This window comes from Echinops telfairi, unplaced genomic scaffold, assembly GCF_000313985.2.
Source record: "Echinops telfairi isolate 266 unplaced genomic scaffold, ASM31398v2 ScPeMD7_7462;HRSCAF=8500, whole genome shotgun sequence".
Lineage (NCBI taxonomy): Eukaryota > Metazoa > Chordata > Mammalia > Afrosoricida > Tenrecidae > Echinops > Echinops telfairi.
The window spans coordinates 5,648,971-5,656,466 of NW_022111362.1; the positions used below are offsets into that span (position 1 = coordinate 5,648,971).

A 7,496-nucleotide genomic window follows, 5' to 3' on the forward strand; every position below is an offset into this window, starting at 1 on the left:
GTTGGCTTAGCCCACAAGCAGTGTAGCACACAGATTGAGGCAGAGAGCTAGATAAAACAGCAGCACGCTGGTCTAATCACCAGAAAGCAAAAGAGATGGGGGTGGGCCTTGCAGAACCATTTATCTCTTTGCTCTCCAATCAAACTGTGACCTAATTAATCTCCACCCACATGTTCCTTTTGGCCAGGTTGGTACAATAAACCTAACTATCACAAATGGATAAGGAAGACTAGACAAGTATTGATGCATTTTAATTGTAGGGTTGGGAAAGAATATGCAAATTACCATGGACTTATTAGAAGACCAAATAAATTTATCTTTAAGGAAATAAGGCCAGAGTGTTCTTTAAAATTGAGGCTGATAGCTTAAGTAGAAAGCAAATGTTTTGAGAATGATGAGGGCACCAAATGTACAAATGTGCTGCCCATACAATGGATGCATGTATAGATTGTGATAACAGTTGTATAAGCCCCCAATAAAATGATTTTTAAAAATAAAAATTAAATTAATTATTTAAAAATTGAGGCCGGTAAGACTCCATGTCACACAATTTGGATATGTTATTAAGAGGGATCAGTTCCAGGTAAAGGGCATCACACTTGGTAGAGGGTCAGTAAAAAGAAGAAAGAACTTCAACAGACTAGATTGACAGTGACTCCAACAATGGACTCAAATGTAACAACTGTGAGAATGGCACAGGACCAGGTGGTGTTTTGTTCAATTGCACATAGGCTTGTAACAAATCAGAGCTGACTGGATGGCCCCTAAACCACAGCAGCGACACGAGTGAAAAATCAACTTGTAGTAGTGAGTCTGGGGTTGCTTTTCTTCTCTTTGGTTTTGGTATTATTGTATGGAAAGCAATCATGAGGGCACTACATTGTTGCCAGGTGCCTCAGAAATCATGTTCATGAACAGTGTGAAATGTCTAAATATTTCAAAATGTTGAATGTGCAATATGTTGGAAAATTACAATTGTTTTTTAAAAAAAACATGATATGCCTTCATTTTTCCAACCCAGTGGTATAGTAGGGACTTCAAGCCTATTTTTAATCTTGTGAATATTACAGCTTTTCTAACTAAAGTCCAGTGAGTTTCTCTTGACATATGACCTTTCTGGCCTTAAGTTTGTAGTTCTGCCCAGATGATTTGATAGACCAGAAATATGCAAGGGGATTGGAAAGTCTACTACATAAATCAGGTGTAAAAAACTATTTGGAAGATTAGTTAATGATGATGCAAATCAAGTGACTGTGGATTAATCAGTTTGTGGTTTGGGTGAGAAGGCTAGGCTTATAAAAGGGTCAATTCACCAGAGGTTAAGGAGGACCGTGCTACCATCAAGAAGAGTCTGCAGTAGAGCACATCCCTTGGACCTAGGTTCTTGAGCTGAGAACCTCCTAAACCCATAACAGTGTGTATGGTGAAATGCTGCAGCACAGCATTATGAGAAGCAAAAAACACGAGACTGGTTTGAGGCAGCAGCAGCAGGCTTGCCAACCCACAGAATTGGAGAGAGCTGAGCACTTAGGGACAGTAGTTACTGGCCAAGTAGAATATCTTAGGCATTTGTTGTCAAAGCTAAAGAACAATAACACTTGTAGGGCACCAAAACACACACACACACACACACACACACACGCAACCACCAACAACATCAATAACAACTCATTGGCATCCAGTCAATTCTGACTCATAGAGACCCTATAGGAAAGGATAGAAAGCCCCTGTGAGTTTCTGAGGCTGTAATACTTTACCTGAGTAGAAAGCCTCATCTTTCTCCCATGGAGCAGCTGGTACTTTCCAACTGCTGACCTTGCAGTTAACAGTCCAATGTGTAACCCACTACACCACCAGGGCTCCCTTGTAGAGCACAGGCCAGGCCTAGAGTGAGGCCCAGTGGCAGAGATTAAGCAGTAGAGGCCAAATTGAGAGTAAGCATGCCAAGAAGAAGCTGCAAACAATCGTGGTTAGACGATGTCCTATAACAAGCCTGTGTGACCATGAAATGTCAATGGGATCAGGTGCCAGGCATCTAAGACCCAGAACAAAATCATGTCCAATGTGAATGGGGTTGGAGGGAGCATGGAGTGGAGATCCAATTCCCATCTGTAGACAATTGCACATCCCCTTACAGAGGGGTCACAGGGAAGAGATGAGCCAGTTGGGGCTGTATAGCACTAATGAAACACACAACTTTCCTCTAGCTCTTTGGTGCTTCCTTCCCCCCATATCATGGCCTCAATTCTACCTTACAAACCAGAACATGCAACTTCTACAGATAATAGCCTGCAACACAGGGAATCTAGGATAGATAAACCCCTCAGGGCCAACAAGGAGAGTAGAGATACCAAGAGGAGTAGGGGAGGGTGGGAGGAGAAAGGGGGAATCGATCACAAGGATCAATCTATAACCCCTTCCCAGGGGGACGAACAATGGAAAAGTGGGTGAGGGGTGACAGAGGACGATGTAAGGTATGAAAATAACAATCTATAACTTACCAAGGGTTTGTGAGAGAAGACAGGTGGGGGAGGGAGGGGGATGAAATGGGGAGCTGATATCAGGGGCTCAAGTGGGAAGAGAATGCTTTGAAAATGATGATGGTGGCATATGTGCAAATGTGCTTGACACAATGGATGAATGTATGGATTGTGATAAGAGATGTAAGAGCCCCCAATAAAATTATTTAATAAAAAATTAAAATAAAAAAGGAGGGGGGGGGAATGAGGAGTTGATACCTAGGGCTCAAGTAGAAAGAAAATGTTTTGAAAATGATGATGGCAACCTGTGTATAAGTGAGCTTGACACAATGGATGGATAGATGGATTCTGATAAAAGCTGTATGAGCCCCCAATAAAATGATTACAAAATGTCCTATAGAACTATATCCTGTTGATTTGTATCATTATTTCCTTTATAAGCCACATAACTGTGAGTGTGGTCTTTGAGTTCTGTGGGGTCATTGCAAGGAATTATTAAACCCAACAGATAAGAAGAGAATGCTGTGTCTAAATTTTGGTACATGTTTATGTGTGTATTGGGCGGGGGTGGTAGAGTGAAAAAATAGGGGAGTAGAGGCATATTTGACCTCTGCTGCATAAGGATCACCATCAGCTTCGGACTGAAAATTCTTTTACCTCCCTCTGAAGTTGTATGGCTTCTTACACAACAGGGTATGTGTTACTCTGGGTGGACTAGAGAAACAAATCCAGGGAGACTCATGTGTGTAAGAAAAAGCTTTATATCAAAGGGTAATTGTATATTAAGAAAACATCCCAGCCCAGTCCAGATCACATCCATAAGTCCATTAGGCCCTATGTCCAATACTAAAATACAAATTCCTCTTAAGGCTCACACAACACATGTAATGATGCTGAATTCAGGAAGATCACAGGCCAGTGATCTAGAAAGTGGTAGAAAGTGGGTAGAAAGTCTAGTGGATCCAGTGATGGTGGAAGCATCTCAGTGCTGGTGTAGGTCTCCACGTGGCTCTTCCTCCTCCAGGACTCTGGCTCCATCAGCATAGTGCCATGTAGCTTGTCATCAGGAATGTGTAGCAGAGAGTGTGTGTCCCACCTCCAGGGAGGAAGATAGGAGTTCCCAGAATCCTCAGGAGAAGGCCATGTCCACACAGAGGCCTCGGTGGCTATGATCTGATTGACAGGATAGACCCCACCCCTTTTCAAGTTGGTAGGAGATTATGTAGCTGTTACAGGGTTCTACCAAGATGTTGCCAAAATGTCTAGAGTGAATAATGCTAGACCCAAGCTATGGTTTCCTGGTGTTCTATTAGTATGCTTCCACAGACCAGACTGCCTGCCTTCTCATTTACCCTCATGATTTGCATTGTCAATGCTCACAGGTAAACACCCAAAATGGCAATCTTTGTCACATTCACCCACTATCTAACAGACTTGAGCTGATGACAGCCTGGAGCCTGTTCTAACCCTGAGGCACAACACTGTACGTAGTGCATGCTGTTCATGAGGATTTGTGTTTCCCAGTGTCCAGAAGAACTGCTAAGCCAAAGTAGGACAGGGAAAGGGGACACAGAGCCATGTGGTATCACAAAAAGATAGGATTTTTTGGGGGGATGGACTTCTAAAACTGCTCACCCACAGGAAGGTTAATTAAGGGAGCCTTTCAATGGCACACCTTATAGAAGGAGCCTGGGTGGCTTAGTGGGTTATGAATGGACTGCTGACCATAAGGTCAGCCATTTTCACCCACCAGCTGCTCTGTGGGAGAAAGACCTGTGAAGATGGACGGCCCTGGAAGCCATGGGCAGTTGTGTCCTGCCCTGTAGGGTTGCTATGGCTCTATGACAGCGAGTTTGGAGGTTTTTGAGTTTTTTAAGTGCATAAAAAACCTGACTGACTCCTCCAAGAATGTCACTGACAATTTTTAGGATCGACTTTTATATAAAGTGGGGCACAGAAGCATACATGTGGGAGGAAAAAGGTGTGTGAGGAGGAAGCCACCCTCCCACTAACTCTGCTAGTCCTCTCCAGACACTAGCAATCACATCTGCAAAGATACCTGATGCAGTATAATCTCTCTAGTTAGGGTCTGGTCAGAAGTGATGACCATGCCTTTTCTATATTAATAATTGTGAGTCTTGGTGGAGTAGAGGTTATGCATTGGGCTGTTGACTGCAATGTCTAGAGTCCAGATCCACCAGCTGCTCCATGGGCGAAAGACCAGGCTTTCCACTCTTATAAAGAGCCACAGTCTCAGAAACCCTCTCCCTGGGGCAATTCTACCCTGACCTATAGGATCGCTGTGAGTAGGAATCAACTCGATAACAGTGAGTTTTAGATATTAAGTATTCACCATACTGTAGAACATCAGAAGAACACCAATTAGTGTCACAAACAGAAAACATATTAAAGAAACCATCTTTTATTCTCTGATAATAGTGAGAGCTCCCTGGGAAAAATTAGTTAAAGATTGTAAGATGAGTCAAGTCCAGTGAAGCACTATTCGTTTATGTATGTCAATGCCATGGGGGGAAAATTAATTGCTTATGATTTGTGAACTGAATTTTAAAGTTTGTAGCAAGAAAAAAAAGTGATTTCCCTAACATGGTCCAAGAGGACATTTGTGTACATTCATTACTATAAACTAAATCCATCGGCTTAAAATGTCTCTTTGCTCAGGACCTGAATTTCTCTTTCCTATATCAATTTATCCATCCCTCAAGGAAAGTTAGTCGAATTTCTGTTTCTACGCCCAATTTATCCATGCCTCAAGGAAAGTTAACCCTCTTTCTGTTTCTACTCCCAAATGGGTAATTGAATAATTACCCTTCCATTTTTAAAAAATCACATACATTCTAAAGAACTCATTGAAGCAGTCATTTCTAAAGATGGTTATATAGTAATAAAATGAAGCACCATAAGCTATGGCTACATGAGGATGAGTTTAGAGATGAAATTAGGTGTGGAATGGGTTTTCAAATCTTTTACCAAACATAGGCTCCCAAACTGTGAGAAAGATAAACAAAAATGTCAATATGTGAGAACTGGGTGGGGGGTATCTAGAGGCTCACATGCTCTTTTTACCATTGCACCACTGAAATTTTCCCTAAGCTAAAGTTTAAAAATAGATTTCTCCTTTTTTCCCCTTCATTTAACAAGGCCCTCTTGATTATGATGATTCCATTTTCATGCAGTAGGTGGGGGTAGGATGGGAAGTGAACAAACTAACATGCATGCTAGCAGAGGCTTAGGATAGTTAAAGAGATAAAGAAGATAAAAATGGAGGTACTCCTCACACCTCCTCAGGCCCCACACTGTGTCTGTATCTTTCAAAATCTGTCAAACATAATCTACTGCCAGCTGAACAACATGCAGCTGATATGAAGATTTGTCAGAGTAGGCAGCAGACTGCCTCCAGTCACACTGGCCTGTTCACTTTCTCTCTTACTAGCATCTGCAGAGCCCTGGTGGCACAGTGGGTTACGCATAAGGCTGCTAATGCTAGGAGAATGTTTAAAACCTACCAGGTGCTTTGTGGGAGAAAGCTAAGGCTCCAGGAAAGATTTACAACCTCTGAAAGCCCAAGGAGGCATTCTACCATATTCTATGGGGTCACTATGAGTCAGAATCAACTAGATGACAATGAGTTTGGAGTTCTGGAGGAGCTGAAGAATCAGAGTCCCTTTGAGGGCCTCATCATCCAAGCACAGACTCTCAAGGATCCCCAGCAAACATATCTTAGCCAGAAAAAGTTACCTTGCTAGATAGAGGCTTTAAGAGAGGCTGCTCACCTTCAGGATACAGGTCTATGCAGCATGCCTCGCCACTGATCTTTGACCATAGTTGCTGGCCTGTAGGAGGGGGTTAGACAGATGCACAACCCCAAACGGGCACACATACCACCTTCTGATTCTAGCGCTAAGAATGGGCTGCCAAGTAGCCCCTACACCCTCACACACATACGTAATGCCAAGTCAGCAAAGCCCTAGCCAATGCCTACTGGACCAGAGAGTTCTGTGGAGGCGCAGACAACTGATTGGAGCCAGGAATTCAGTGCCAACGCTTCTGACTCTGCAAGAGGGCGGCGCGAGCACCAGAAACCTGGGTGCCTGCCCAGGCGTCCAAGCAAGAGGATCCCTAGGGCACCAAATGACCACTTCTGTCGTTCTGAAAAGCCAAGCGACCACTCTGGTATCTTCCTTAAAGCTTGGTTGCAGGCATCTACTCTACACAGGTTTCTGGGAAAGCGCACAGTGGCCAAAGAGCCCTTCCTAAGCAAAGTACCCAACTGTCAGAGAGCACACCCAGGTGAGAAACAGCGCCTGGGGCAGTGAGATCATCATTTCAATCCGCAGCTGCTGGGCACTGAAGCCAAGGAACCAGGCTGCCTGCGGGGATGTCGGACAGAGTTCTCAGCTCCGAGCCTGTTCCCTGCGAGATCTGCTCAACGCACCGCCCCCTTGCCCTCCTCTTCTTCTAGGCATGAAGAAGAGTAAGAGTCTCTCTCTGGGTCCCAGATGGACCCTTGTCCCCAGATCTCTGCTCGCACCCTCACCCTGCTTCAGAGGCACCACCCCCTCCCAGGCGATCCCTGCGCGCCTAATGAATCAGGGCGCAGGGCTCCACTGCGCGCCCGGGTCTGGGTCTCCCAGGCGACTTTGCTCCGCAGCCCTTTGGGGTGTGGGGGCACCTGGAGGACCAGGTGCCAAGCTGCAGGCCAGTGCACCAGCCCTCGGCCCGTCCCCCACATCTTCTACCCGTTGTGCTTTGGCCAAAGTCCCACCACCCCTAGCCTCCGGGGTTCCCGCGGAGACTGCCGAGACTCACCTCACGCGCTGCGCCACTGCCGATCGGCGAGCTCCCGCAGGCGCATCCAGAACGTCGGGCCCCCCGCCTGTTCTAACCCTGAGGCACAACACTTTACGTAGTGCATGCTGTTCATGAGGATTTGTGTTTCCCAGTGTCCAGAAGAACTGCTAAGCCAAAGTAGGACAGGGAAAGGGGACACAGAGCCAT

The 7,496-nt window shown here is 45.1% G+C and overlaps 1 protein-coding gene across 3 annotated transcripts in view; it reads right to left on the minus strand.

Moving 5' to 3' along the window:
• SYNDIG1 (synapse differentiation inducing 1) overlaps nucleotides 1–7,496 on the minus strand; it is a 268,069-nt gene that overhangs the window by 260,357 nt on the left and 216 nt on the right. The window lies entirely within an intron of this gene.